This window comes from Ailuropoda melanoleuca, chromosome 7 (genome assembly GCF_002007445.2).
Source record: "Ailuropoda melanoleuca isolate Jingjing chromosome 7, ASM200744v2, whole genome shotgun sequence".
Lineage (NCBI taxonomy): Eukaryota > Metazoa > Chordata > Mammalia > Carnivora > Ursidae > Ailuropoda > Ailuropoda melanoleuca.
The window spans coordinates 35,427,606-35,442,885 of record NC_048224.1 but is presented as its reverse complement, the minus strand read 5'-3'; the positions used below and the strand labels follow the sequence as shown (position 1 = coordinate 35,442,885).

General features: G+C 45.2%; 1 protein-coding gene across 1 annotated transcript in view; it reads right to left on the bottom strand.

Moving 5' to 3' along the window:
* The window catches only part of ZNF462 (zinc finger protein 462), a 130,533-nt gene extending 119,806 nt beyond the window's left edge, over window positions 1–10,727 (bottom strand). Inside the window, 1 exon segment of the mRNA XM_002916448.4 lies at window positions 10,462–10,727. The gene's annotated coding sequence lies outside the window, so the exon portion shown is untranslated.
* Window positions 10,728–15,280: the final 4,553 nt, after the last annotated feature.

Below are 15,280 nucleotides of genomic sequence, written 5' to 3'. Positions count from 1 at the left end.
ATCCACCTACAAAGATTTTGGGTACAAGTCTGTCTGGGAACAGGAGATCACCTGAACAGATCCATAGCAGTTAAGATTTTATAAAACCACGACTAGTTGTCTCGAGGTTAAAAAGCCTACTCAGCAACGAATGCCCCAACTGCCTGTCTTACAGTAAAGCTACTGTCCTGGGTATCTTCGGGATAGCTGGACCTGCTCCAGCTCCCTGAGTACAACTTGTTACTCTATTAAGGGCATTTGTGGTCATCCATCAGCAGCTTCCTTACTGTACTGTGATGTTTCAGGGAGAGGCAAATAAAAACCCAAACATTCATCATGTCTCTAGGATCTAAATAGGGCACGTGGTGATCACTAAAAGGCATGGGGGATACTAGCACACACGCTTTGAAGACTATCTGTGCTATTTTCTAGAAGTGACCATTAGATAGTGGAACTACTTTTCAAATACGTCCGTGTGGCTTTTGGAAACATGTCTCGTGCTAACAGTAAACCAGAGCCAATATGGGACACTGAGACTTTCAACGGGAGCCCTAAGAAGGAAAAAAGTAAGACACCTTCTTTACTTAAAAAAAAAAAAACAAAAAGAAAAACAAAAAAGTCACACATCGTATCTTTCTGCTGTAACAGGTAGGTGTTCCTTTTTAAATAGCCACATGTGTAACTACAATTCTGAGCTTCACACAGTACAATTTAAAAATATTTTTTCTCTAAATTTCCTTGTACAGGGTCTCTTGCTGTTTTTCACCATCCCCTCTATAACTCAGAAGAACAAAAACAGGGTACTCTTTAGTCAAACACACTTTGTCAAGCTATTACAATAAGTTATATCTCTCATATCAACCAATATATTACAATTAATTTTCCATTATGCTCAAATTTCCCTTCTAGAACACCAGGATCTACTAGTGGCACAAGCAACTGGAAGAGATAAACCATCAGGATTATAAGCTATTAGCATAGTAAGTAATAACCAAGGCCAATTCCCACCTGCTGAGGGCCAGAAGGTAGTACCCCTGTGTGTGAACCCCAGCTCCCCATTTTCCAGCTCCACGACCTTGGGTAAATGACTTTACCTCCCCGAACCTCAGTTTTCTCTACCATATGAACAGTCCCTGGTTCAGATTCAATGTTAAACCAATGCAACCTAGTGATAATAATAACTGTGAGTCTCTCCGGGGGGGGGAAGAGCATTTTGTGGAAGGTCTGTGTTATCTTCCTACTCTAGAGCAGTTGGCAGCATTTTTTGATGAAGCCGTCATAATTATTCACCTTATAGATGGTATTCTTACCCAGTATCCGAAGGGATAATATTCAGTTGACAGCAGAAGGGGGAGAAGTTCCAGCAGCCGAACTCTGACATTCAGATCAAAATGGCCTCTTCCAACACAGCATCCCTCCCCAGCTATTAATAATCAGGACCAATTTCCAGGCTTCACAGAAGACCGTATAAAACAGAAACCACTGAAGAGAAAAAGTTTCTGGGTGATAAGTACTCGTTATTGAAATCCTTATGTAATCTCTAGCTGGCATCTATTTCTGGCCATCTTCGGGCTATGGCCCAGTATTCAAATTTTACCCCACAGGAAGGACCCCTAGACCAGACCCCATCTGGGTTGAGTGACTGATACTCAATTGCTGACTAACTGGTCACAACACAGAGGGATGATGTAATTAGGGATTAGAATGGCTAACCATTCTGGGCCACAAAGGCCTTATTTTGGATTTTTATGTGCCCGGATGGGATTTACCGGCCTGCAACTCCTGGCTCTAGCAAATGGCTTAATCCCAAACTGGACTCCAGGTGCTGTCACAGTCCACTCCTTTCCCCTTGGAAAGAAGCGCGTCTTTGTTCCTCCTTCATTCCTTCTAACACCCACAGCGAGGGTAGAGCAGCTCAGTGGGTAAGCGTGGAAAGGACTATCATACTGCCTGCCCACTAATAATGCAGCGATTTTCTGCTGTGCTCTATTCTCTACTTTGTTCATTTTCCAGGAAAAGCTGCACCTGGGCCTACTTAACCAGTTCCTTCAAGTGTCCATCTGTCCTCTATCAAAAGGCCGATCTGTAGCCCTGAAGTCACATAAATGGTCTTCCAAGTTCAAGTCTTTTTCCTTTTTTCTTACAGTAAGAACTGACCAAAGACTGTGGGTCTGAGCTCTGGTCTTCATTTCTCACATGCAATAGGTTCCAAATTACCAGGGCTTTTCCCACTTCCTTTATTGCTAACGCCTTTCTTCTTCCTGTAGGCTCTTCCCAATGGATAGCCCTCCTCTACTTGGGACTCGCCAATCACTCCCCTGCCTCTCTCCTCCTGCTTTTCCTTCTCCTTCTCCTGTCTCTCCTTCCCAGCAAATTTCCACCACATAATTATGGCAATGCTTTAGCCTACTTTTCTGTTAGCTTAACAACCCTATTTCCTACTTGTGCTGATGCTACTGTTTGCTTTTCTGACGGGCTAATCCGTGTATCCTTTCAAGGCCTAACTTCCCCTACCATGATAGCAGCTGGAGCTCTAATTCACAGGTGCCTTCCAAAGCTTTTCATTAGCAATAGAAATGAGATGGTTTAGAAACCCATTTCTTAATCTGCAGGTGAGTATTGGAACCTTTGTGCAGCAAACATCTTTCAAGTATCCCACATTGTGCCACCACACAATTATTTTTTGAGTAATAAGTACAATGTTATAGGCACATTTGTAGTGTCAAAAGGGAGAATGTTCCCTCAGAGGAAATCAGCCCCCCACCCCCACCCCGTGGCATTTCCCAGCTCAAGAGAGAAGCAAGTACTCAGCTGACATGAGCAAAACTGAATAATGACAACTTTACCTTCTTAAATCTGAACAGGGAAGAGAGAAACTCCAAAATTTGAAGGCCTTAGCTCCTGTTCTGGTTCAACTGGCCAGATGAGGGCTTAGGGAGGGAGGCTGGCCTTCCCCAGCTGGGCTCTGTGGCAGATAAGCCTCTCCACAAATCCCAGGCTTAATTACCTCTGACACAGTTGTCTCGCCTGGGTCTCCAGCTGCTTTTGTGCTCCAGCCCATCTGAATCCAAAGGTAAGTCTTTGCTTACTCATCTTGGACAAATGCTTAATTTCCTACGAAGTGATCCTAAAACATTTTAATCAGGAGCTACTGGTCCCTGGTAGAATTTTCCCCATCTTCCCCTGCGTGGTCTTTGTTAAAAGTCTACTCAAAAGCCTGTCAAATCCTTCTCTGAATGAAGCCGTCTTCAGGATTTATTTTTTGAACAAATAAGTACCTACCAACCTTCCCTTCACCCCCAAGTGCAGGCTGTGTTCTCTGAATGAAGTTGGGGCTAAGATGTGGACAGGCACAGCAGAAGTATTTTATTAATATCCAGAAGCAACATGCAGGCAACGGAACAAGCCAACACACGAAAGCAAGGAAATCAATATCAAAATACCCATGACCTGGCACAAAAAGAAACCTTCCCTCCAAGAATAACTCATGAAAAAACGTCTCCAGCTAGGAATTAGGCAAGAAGGCTTTGAAGACACCACGTAATCTGCTCAACCAGGATTAAAAGACAATGCATTTGCAGGTGACCATACTCCTACCCTCTCCTACCCCACTCACTCTCCCAACCTCTCATCTTTCCAAGACCTGAAAAAACCAACTTGGAGTTGAAGCCACACATCCAAAGGCTAAAAAGCTTCAACCAATAAGGACAGGAGCCCTGAGAAAGTAGACAAATTTGATGGTAGTATTTCTAAGCAGAAACTGTAAATCCAAAGCACTTCCAACTGACTTTCTATTTATCAGTGTGTACAGTTCTCCAGAGACAAAGTTCAAGGGGACAAAAGATTCAAAAGAGCTTCCTAGTAAACTGCAAATACAATCTAAATTCATAAAAATCCATTTTCCCTCACTTGGAAACTTCTCTTCCCAGCTCTTCTAAATCCAGGAGACAGTTCAATTTGGGATTATCTTCTCTCCAATGCCCCCACCCCCCAAGCCCAACTTTTTTTTTTTCTTCCTTCAGTACTGGCATGCAAACCATGCTGTTTTAACTTCTTTCCTGTTCTCCCAGTTCTTCTGGAACATTTTATTTTCGACAGTCAACTCATTTGGAGGAGTGCCACACTGAGGTTCAACTGTTTATAGCGTTAACTGTGTTTCTGCCAGAAGTCCACATCCAGCAATACCTTCTCCAGACTGCCTCCTGGATTAAGAATTTATGCTTTAGTTTGGAAGAAGCTTAGAAAATGTGGAAACTTCCAAACATCACTCTTCTTTTTACACAAAATGACTTTCACTTGTCCAAGAGGGGTCAGAAATGGAACCCACTGCACCCTTCCAAAGTACTGTCCTATCTCTCTAGCTCTCTCTGGTTAAATGTCCCCAGTGTTGTTAAAAACTCAATTTATGGATGACTTCATGACTTCATTGGGGAATGGCAAATAGCTAGCCATTGGTCTGCAAGAGAGAACTGGGCTCCAAGAAGATATATGGAGGGCACATTTTTGGAGGAGTCTGGAATACTGGAAAATCACCAGTAATTGTTTTAGACTGGATTTCACTCCCTTGGCCATTCATCAGGATTACAAAATGGCATCTCTGAGAGAAGCCAATTTAAATCTGTACCATGTTGCAAAATAGATCCTCTGAGTCCAATTGTGGGCACTTTGGGAAGTTGCAATAGACCCAAACAAACCCAAACCTCCAAAGAAGGGCATTTGAAAAGGACTCCCAAGCCCTGAATGACAAAACTATATAAGAGAGTAGGCCAATTTAAAGAAAAGCATAGTCTCAAACCCACTAGCTTACAACTTGACTGAAAGTCCCATGAACAAAATTGGCCTCTGGAACATATCACTTCTATGAATGAATCCATGCTCAGCCCCAACATGGTAAATTCAACTAACAAAAACCAATACTCCCTCCCCACTAGTGTTTGATTACAGAGTTTCTCAGAGAGGCTTGGACTCTGGAGAGGCGAGCCGGTGTTTCACAAACCGCTACAATCAGAGGCAGCGGGGTGGTGGAAAGGGCACTGGGTTGGGAGTCAGCAGACCTGTGAGTGCTAGGCCTGGCTTTGTTACAACTGAACCTTCTGACCTTGGGCAAGTCACTGCCTGTCTCCTTGCCAGTTTCCTCTTCAATAAAATGCCGGGGGAAGGGAAGATCTGAGGTAGATTATCTCTCTAAGGCACAAAACAACTAGCTTCTCAATTAGAAGTTCTTCATAGTCACCATTTATGGGGTACCTATTAGTCAACTTTTAAGTGATTTTTATATTCATTTCTACTTAGGAAGTAAGATTTTTATCCCTCACCCCAAAACTTCAGCTTAATCTTGGTGCTCCCTGGAGTTTTTCAATATTACAATAAATGCCTCTTTTCTTTTCCTTTCTTATTTTTTTAAGCAACCTTCCCCAAACTAAGGCTTGTGCTATTAAAAGAGCTCAGAACTTCCCATTTCCTTGCTAGGGCTAAAATTAAACTGTCCATTCCTTAGGGCCCAACATAACATCTGCCAGATGTCTTGGCATATCACACAAGAGGAATTTTCTTCTAGCATTATCTACTCTCCTCTCTATTTTCTCATAATCAATTAATAGGTCACCAACACCCAGCCAATGTTTCTCTCAAAACCACCAATTTCATTAACTATGTGAACCTCAAATACCTGCCCCCCCCACACATATACAGGCTAACTTTTTTTTTTTTCCAGTTTGCTGGATTGTAATGATAGACCCTGGAAATATTTTCCTCCACTTCTTTTGATTTTCCTTAATTTCCACATACCAATCATCCAATCAAACACTCATGTCAGATCCCTTTGCAATCTGAGCTCATTATTTATATATTTCCTAATTTATGAGTGTGGCATTGTGTAATAGCACCTCTGTTCTCCAGTTTTCAACTTGAAACATTCAATACAGCTTTGTCAATGCTCTGTCCCATGAGGCGGTGAGCGCTAAGTCTGATAAAGGCATATAGCACAAAGAAGATGAGTAAGGTTACCTTAACCAAGAACTTGCAACACCAGGAAAGAATTCAAGACAGACTAGACCCTATTAAACTCCATCATACAGAAAGCAGAGCTCTTCCCGAGGCAATTTTACCATTCTTTTCTTTCAGGAAAACTGACCACAAATACTCTCAAGTCCATTAGTGGGGTTGGATTTCTTTTCTCTTACTATCTTCCAGAAGACTCATTAGAAAGAAAGAACAACACACACACATGGACACACACACACACACATACACGTGTGTGTGTGTGTCCATGTGTGTACATATATATTTTTTCTACCTAAAAGTTGTTTCCAACTCCAAGGAGTATGGAAAAAAGTCCTCAGGGAATGTGTTCAATAAATTAGATAGACATAAATCTAATATGAAAAATATTATGGAATACAAAGATCCAACAAGAATTTTTTCTACTGCAATGTGCCTCATAGCTCACATATATTTCTCCAGAATGATTTCTCTTTGTGATATATTAGAGCTAAGGAAAAAATTTGCATAACGAGCCTCATCAACTTGATGTCTCAAAAACAACAACAAAAAAATCTCTGAGCCTTGACATCAAATGAAAATGTTCAATTTGACACTCGCTGTATTTCTCTCATAGCACTTTATCCAAAACACGTGTCCCATTTCTAATTTGTATATTCGGAAAAATGCAAGAAACCACATCTTTAATATTAGGTGCTTCCCATGTTAATGGAGGGCATCAGAGATGAACATGTCTCTTAGGTAACCAGTTAGAACATATTCTCAAACTCCAAAATGCCTCTTAGATACTTAATTTTTTCCCTCCAGGAAAGCTCAACTCTAAGACTGTCTATAAAGACACCAAAACATTTGGTCACAAAGTAAAAAATGTGGTGAGTCAAACTGCTGGACCAGCAACCAGTTTGTCAGATTTTTTTTCCCCCACTAAAATAAGTAATTAACCGGTTGTCCTGGTATCAACAACAACAACAAAGATATAATGGAAGTTTGCTTCAAGATCAACCTATAACGTATTTATGTTTACATACACGAATATGGTTAATTAAGATGCAAAATTATCTGGTAATTACTTTCCCAAATAACTCTTTTTATTCCATTGCATTTGAACTTCCGAGTTTGATCAAGTAGGATCCATACATGCATTAACAAATTTTATAAGTATTAACACTGACAACATTCCACTTAAGAGCAAAAGTAATGGTATCAAAAGATAACATTCAAAACTGCATAATAAAAGGTATGATTCCAAGAAGTAAGATTTTTCAAATGCTCTGGGAGAAGCCCAGGTTTTTAATAAAGAAGCAGAGATGTGAAGAGAAGTATTTTTAAATGAGCACACACATCAACTGAAAATCTTGAAAACCATACATCTTCGTCTGCAAAAACAGGGTTTTACTTCATTGACCATGGACAATTATCAGCCAAAGAACCATGTATTTCTCCTTTCCTTTCACACTCCTCAGAAGAACAATAACCCTCAATTAATGACACAACAGTTTGGTTTGAAAAATGTGATGTTGTCATATACAGCATTGTGCATTTACTGAATGACACTGCTACCAGCTACTCAACAGAATATAATTACATCTGGAATCTAAAACCACTTCAATATGCACAATAATACTGTAGACAGAGGAACTTTACACACACACACAAATCTGACACATAATGAGAAAGCAGAGTAAGAAAAAAGCTGGTGTAAGTCGCTCACCAATGTGTCCCTTATTTCTGTTGAAGCTGGTATCTTTCTAAGTCTCTCCTTAGGTGAAAACAAGGTCCAATCAGCCTCCTTACAATATATTAATTGGTTCTGAATCACCTCCAAGTTTTCATTCCACCGTGGAGGCTTCCTCACCTATCTTATCAATAGTCCACCTAAAATTCTTCCAACATCTTCCCTCACCCTCAAGATGGCTACCTTACCTAATGGTAAAGCAACATCTTCATGGTTGGCTTTTATTAATTCCTCAAGCATTTCAGGATTTTGTTCTTTACTTGGATCAATTACATACATTCTCTAGAACTAATCTGTGAGGAACTCCAATCAATGTGTGTGGACTGGGGTAGTATTGGGTCCTTCCTTCAAATCATCCTCACAAAATGTCTTCCTATAGGACTACTAAATTCTTCCCAATTAAAAAGGTGAAGGAAGATACCTGGACATAAGGTTTTCTCCACAGACATAATCTTTTAAAAATTTGTTTCCATAGTGACATTGTTAAGAAGACATCTGATATTTCTGAAGACTTACAGTATTTGAGGACACAGAGAAAAAGAGCAGAATGAAAGGGAAGGGGGAAAACAAAGGAACTAAAAGAAGGCCTTATACACAAATGGAACAACCTGAAGAGAAATGTGGACTCTGGAGAAACTGGGGTCAGTTGGTCTTAGAGTTCCTCTGAGATCTTGCAGGATTTGTTGTTGTTGTTGTTTTCCCTTTTTGCAGAAATCAGCCCAAACCAGACAATAAAGTCTTGCCATGCATCAAATCATGATGATAACCAAGCCTCAGAACTCCAAAATCTCAGCTCTAGGGTCACCACCATCTTCACAATGAGGAAATAACAATTCCTGGTGACTTTCAGGAGACCTGGAGCAGCTTAAAAGTTGGGTGAAGACCTCGGTGGAAAACGTTTAAGCTTTTGCCTTGCCTTTCCTGAAGGAGGTCAAAACCCTTCAGGGTCCACTCAAAAGAAGAAAAAAAATTTCCAAAGTTTACTTTAAAATGGCAACAAACACCTCAATAACTTGTGAAAGCACTCCTTTGGTGGGAGAAAAATCTGAGCAGCCCTTACAAGTCCCTCATTTCCTTGCATAATGAATAGATGGTGAGGAACCACCACAAGATTTCACCTTGGAAAAGAAGAAGGAGTAAGCAGGCAAGCCTCCTCCTCCAGCCATCACCAACAGAGCTTCAAAATGGAGACATCCATAATTTTATAAACACTTCTCATCTCAGCTTTGTCTCCTGGAAACCCGCTCTCCTCCATTTTCTGGTGGAGTTACAACATGACACGGCTTACCTGACTCAGTTCCCAGCTCTCAACCAAACTAGTCACTTCCTCCAAAAACCTGCAAGCCACCTCCAGAAACAAAACCAAAGCAAACCAACAACCAACACAGACACTCAGACACATACCCCGGGAGCCCTGGGAGAAAGCCCCAACTGGTTGGTCTTTTCCCATCCCAGACGCGTGCTGAAAAATAAAACTTTTTTTTTTCCCCTTTGGGTAGAGGAGGAATATAAAAGGAACTCCAGGCAGCCTCCCTCCCTCTCTGTAGGTTAGAAGCTACAATGAAAAGAAAATGAGGGTTCCTTCAGGAATGGTGAAAAGCCTGGAGAATGAACGTGAGAAGGAGCTTTGTGTTTTGGAGTCTGGACTGGAACCAAAGCAGACAGCTTGCAAATGGAGGACAGGGAGATAAAGAAAGGGAAAGAGAGGGGCTGCTCCAATGGGGGGCGGCTGCGGCTTCCCCTCGTGCCTGGAAGGAGGGCAGACCCCTGGGAACTGCACCAGGAGTGAGGCGACCCCCCAGGCCCCTGCCTTCTTTTCTCCCTTCCTCAGAGAGCCAAGCGTGTGTAATGGCTTCTCCTCTCCAGAAACCGTTGTCCTCCTCCACCAGACGCTTCTGAACCCCCAGCCTGGAGACAGCTCCTCAGCTGCTCCTGAACCTGCGCCCCCCCAACCCGGCCCGTGCCCCCCGCTCCTCGCCTCTCTCCTCACAAGCAGCACCAGCAGCACCAGCAGCGGCAGCAGCCACCCCCCGACACATCCCGACCCCGCATCCCAACTTCGGGGAGAGAGAGAGCCAAATACCTGAGGAAGAGGGGGGTGCCAATCCGCACGGCTTTGCCATCGGGCTGGGGACAGGCAGACAGAGAGGGGGAAAGGAAGGAGAGGGACAGAGAAAGAAAGAGGTCAACCCGCTCAGGTCGGGGCGGCTCGGAGCGCTCCCTCCTCTGCCCCTCGCTCGCTCCCTCTGGCTCTCGGCTCAGGTCCCCTCGCCTCCCGCCCTCCGCCCCCTTCTCTGTCCCTACTCCTGTCCCCACACTCGGAGCATCCGTCCTAAGCCTACAGCTCTCTTCTCACTCATCTTTCATTTTCTCTTCTCTCCATAGAACTACACGAAATTAATTAAGCCACAGCGCTCCGCTCCCCCCAGCAGAAGGAGCAGCCAGCAGGAAAAGCACAGCCACCTCCACTGCCACCACCACCTTCTCCTCCTCTTCCTCCCTCGCTTCTCCTCCTCTTCCTCCTCCCCCTCCTGCTCTCCCTCCTCCCCCTCCTCCTCCTCCTCCTCTTCTCTCTCGCTTCTTCTTCTCTTCCAACAGCCAGTCCATGCAGGGGACTTCCTCTCCTCCCCGCTCCACCAACCCTCCTTGGCCGAATGAATGAGCGCGTTTGTGCCTCCACCGCCCCGCGCTCTCCTCCCCGGAGCACTCGGACCACCCCGAGGTGGTTGTTAATTGCAGTAACTTACAGAAGAAGCGTCCCGGCGCCGGGAGGTGTTTCGGGTTCTCCAGCCCCACCGCCTCCTTATCCTCTTTCTCTTTCTCCTCTTCCTGCTCGGGTTATTGTTGTGGAAGTTGTTTGGGAGTCTCATGTGCTTCTGCCGGGTCTCAGCAATGGAGGATCGCCATCTTCCCTGCCTTCCTCGGCTCCTCAGACTCGCTGCAGCTGCAGATGACCTGAGATATCCGTCTCTCTCTCCCTCTCCCTCTCTCTCCCTCCCTCCCTCTCCCTCTCACTCTCTCTCTCCCCTCTCTCTCCTCTTCTCTCTCCTCTCCTCCCTCTCCCTCGCGCGCTCTCTCTCTCCCTCCCTCTGTGTCTCTCTCTGAATAATGAGCAACCAGAGGGAGAGAGAAAGCAAGACAGAAAGAGAGAAGGAAGACAATCTTCTCCTGCCACACAAAACGCCGGAGCACCAGGGGGTGCGCGAAGCCTTTCTAATAACAACAACAACGTGCAGGAGACAGGAAGAAAAAAGAAAGAAAGAAATGAGAAAAGGGCTGGGGAGGGGGAGAATTATCCAAGAGCTGGAGAAAAGCAGAAGGAGAAGCTGGAGGAGATGCTGAGGCTGAGGCTGCGGCTGCTGTCCCCCCTCCCCCCCCGCTGAACCCCAGAAGGAGGCAAGGTGGTTGCAAAGTTAAGGCTGGGACATTGTCTTTGTCACTCAGAGCAACACAGAGCCAGGCCAGTGAGATGCAAGAGGAGGAGGTGGCGGCGGCGGCGGAGGAGGAGGTGGTGGTGGAGGAGGAGGAGGAGGAAGAGGAGGAGAAGGAGGCAAAGGAGGAGGAGAAGGGGAAGAAGGAGATGAGATGAATAAAGACCTGCGGAGAAGGCGGTGCGAGGAGCGCGGCGGCCGGGCTGAGGCGTGCGCGCTCGCGTCCCGGAGGCGCCCGGCCGCCCTGGCCGGCGGAAGAAGCCCCCAGTGAGGACCCTGACCGGCCGCTCATAGCTCTCCCACCATCAGCCCAGCCCGAGGCGCCGAGCCCCGGCCCCAGAGAGTCCCTCACACCGCATCCATCTAGAGGCCAATCTTTGCAAAGAACATACATGGGGAACTAGAGGTTGCAAGTCTAAACCCAGATCAACCACGTGGGGCTTTTTAATCCCTTTCCAGCTTGCGGTGTGAGTATCTCCAGTGAAAAGCTCAAATTGTCCATTACTGGCACGTATTTTGAAGTCTTCTCCCCCGAAATAAAGGCTCATTGTGCATTTATTTCTTTTCTGATATGGAAAGGGGGATGGGGGAGGGAAGCAACCCATCATTCCGAGCTTCGGAACCACCACTTTATTTTCCTAACTTGTGAAATGTTTTGACGGCGCACCAAAAAGAAAAAAAAAAAAAAGCCTACTTAAATAACTTTACACTCTCCAGCCCCACGTTGTTTGCACTTTTCTGGCTGATCATCTAAAGGCTCGGAAAGTAACAATCAGCGCTTCTAATGATAAGGTGTCATGGTGTTGAAGACAAGAGAACCAAGATGAGGCTTTCACACCTTGAATTTTTATTTAGTGTAATTTTCCCCAAATCGTTCTGAACTATCTCTTTTGCAAAGGAATGGGTTCCCCCTCACCCCTCACCAGGTCGAATGTCTCCTAAGGCTTTAATTTGATGGGGGGAGGGGTGCCTACACTATAAAAAAAGAATCAATACAGCAAGTCAGGAGCAATTGAAGTTCAAGGGCACGGGCTGGTTGTACCATTTCTATTTCTCGCATCCTCGAGTTGGACATCACCAGCATCGGGAGAGAGAAACACACAGCGCGCGGGGCAGAGACCTTAATTAAAGTTTCTTTTGTCCGCGTCTGAATTGGGGGATGTTGCTGGATTCCTTTGCATTGGGGAGCGCGCATCCGGTGGAGAAGGCGCGGTGTAGAAGATCCAGGGCTAGATTGTCCTCTTTAATACTCCCCCCACCCCCGGCCCTCCAAACAACAGTCCGGGAAGACAGACCCATATACCCATACAATAAAGGGGAGGAGGAGACGCGCGCGGAGTTGGTTCCCATCGGATAGCGGGCTTTCATAAACAGATCCGAATCCTCATTTTCCAAGATTTTTCCCAATCGTTTATTCCGGGGCAGAATCTCTCACCCAGAGGCACGATTTCACCCCCTCGCAGTCAACACTTCCTGCCCTTTTCTCCTCCCACTCACATTGAAAAGCTTGGGAGCCCTAAAAGGGTGTTGATGGCGGGGGTGATAAATAAATAAATATATGACACTCTACGCGTGCGGTGGAGAAGAAAGGAGGGGGAGGGCAAGGAGAGGGAAGAGAAAAAGTAGGGAGAGGAGAACAAGGAGGAGAAAGCACGGAGGCGAAAGAGAGACGGGAGTCAAAGAAAGAGAAGAGAAAGAAGAAAGGAGAGAGGAGGACGGTAAGGCTGCTCAGAACTGAAATGCCCCTGGCTTTGTGCAGAACTGGGAGGACTCCCCCTTCCAGGTGCCCGGAGGAACCCGGGGAAGTCCTTCTGCCCCGAGCTCCTCCCCCGGGACCCCAGGGGTGTCTGAGCGCCGGCTGCCGCTCCCCCACAAATTCCTCGTGGCAACGAGAGGAAGCGCGCCAGGTCTCCGCCGTCCCTTCAGTGCCCCAGCTGATAATTTACCTCTTTGTCTTTAATAAAAAGCTGACTTTCTCTGTCAAGCCCTGCACCGGGAAAATAACAATCGTATTTCAGGTTGAAAGCCCCTATTACCGCTGGGTTTTGGAGGCTGTGATAAAAATCTTCCTCGACGTGAAGGTACCTCCTGGCTTGGCTTGGGTCGGAAGTCCTAAGATGGGGGCCGCCCTTCCCCGGGGGCAGGGTCGCACGGAACCAGGCGGTGGGGAGGGAGGAGGAAGCGCCGAGGTCAGAGGAAACCCAAGGCTCCTGGGGCACCGAAGGGCTGCCCGCAGTCGGGGAATGAGCCCTGGGGAGGAGACTTTTGCGAGAATGCGAGCGCGCCCCAACACGCCTCAGACCTCATAAACCCACTTGGCAAAGACCCGGGAAGCGGCTGGCCGACCGACTGCGGTGAACTCGAGAAATTAACCTGCGCTACAATTAAACGGGCTGCCGCCCTTTCAGACTCACCTCCAGCGACCGAGACAGAGAGCTCCCGAACCGGCCGCGGGGGGACCTGGCTCCTCCCTCCCGTCCCAGGAGAAGAGGACAAAAAGGGGAGATGGACTTGGAGATGGCCCCGCCCTTCAAACGCTCCAATCCTTGGAAACTAAACCTCCTCTCCAAGCCTCTACGTCTAGAAGGGACAAAGGCAGCGAGGAGATCCAGACACCGATGGGTGGCTTTCGGGCTTCTCATGTGGGTGCATTGGGGGAAAGGTACAATGGCTAAAGCTTCCATTCCAAATACAGGACAGTCTTTAGAAGACCATCTTCTGGTTTAGCAGAGAATTGACTTCCCAAAGCCGTGAAGCGAACTATTGCAAAACTCCCGCAAAGCCCTGCTTTTTGAATGTGGGAAGGCTAAATTTTCAGTTAATGATGCCATGCATAATTTTTTTCGACTTTTTTGGAGTCACAAGTGCCTTAACTCTCCAACTAAAATAACAGAAAGAAATTTAACATGGTTGGGGATTAGGCTTTTTGTTTGCTTGTTTTTATTGGGGGCAGTTTTCTTTTAAATGATAGTAAACCAACTGGATAAATAAAAGCTGGGTCAGTCAAGGAAAGCGCTGTGGCTGAAGGTTTTAGTGAAAACCTTGATAAAGTTGGCACCTAAGTAACTGTAATTATGCTTTGCCATTAGCGGACAATTAAGATAACAGGAGAAAGTTCGCACCTCCTGCTATGTCATTCCTTAAGAATATTCACAAGGATAACACAACCCTAGTTGGTGGGCTATCTTCTCCACCAGGAAGGTTAATTTCTAACTTTTTTGCATTAAAAATGGAAAAGCTTAGGTTTTGTATACAGCCACCAATGTGAGGGAAGTCTCATGGGGACATGTTGACTGTGTGAAATTTGCCTTTTGTTTCTGTATCCCATGCCATTATGCCCTGGGGTCATATGGGATTTCAAGACTTTATTAATGTTCATAAGGAAATATGAACATGTTGGAAGTCTGGACTTTCTTCTCCCTTATCATGGGTGACTGGCATGCAGGCTCCTCATAAAGGGAAATTATGGCTCATCAAAAGAGTGCCTTTATGAGCATTAACAGAATACTAAATCTTGCAATTTTAGTTCAAGAAACAGCCGAGTCCCATAATCAGAGTGACCCATGCAAATATGATCCACTTACTTGCCCACCTCTACCAGGATAGGGATAGCCTATAAATCATTTTGGGTTTTAAAGGTTTAGGAAAGGAAGGCACCCAGATCTTTCAAAGAAAAGTGTTTATGGGAGGAAAAGGGCCTTCTGTCACCTGCGGGAAGGAATCGTGGCAGGAAGAATTGGTCCAGAGGCTACATTAAAAAGAGAATTTCAACTGAAACAAGAGTTACTTACTCTACAATATTACATATAAAAAAGGAAAAGTTCTCCTTACTGAAAACTATACAAAGAAACAAAAAAAAATCCAGTTTATAACCCCACTTTCTAAATTCCAGCTGGAAAACTTTTATGCTGATGATTTTAGCAAAACAAAGAGTAAATGAATTGAGTATGGCTTTTTCAGAAGCCTCAATTATTCCATCTTTAAACATTTGACCATATTATGACAGACCTCTTGAAGTTGGTGTTATTTTCTTGCCTATGTAAAACTCCTTTTCCATGCAGTTCAATATAGCCTTTTATTATTTGAGTTTCTGATTTTCAAAGGGTTATTCTAAATCCTTGAGATCTTTTACTGT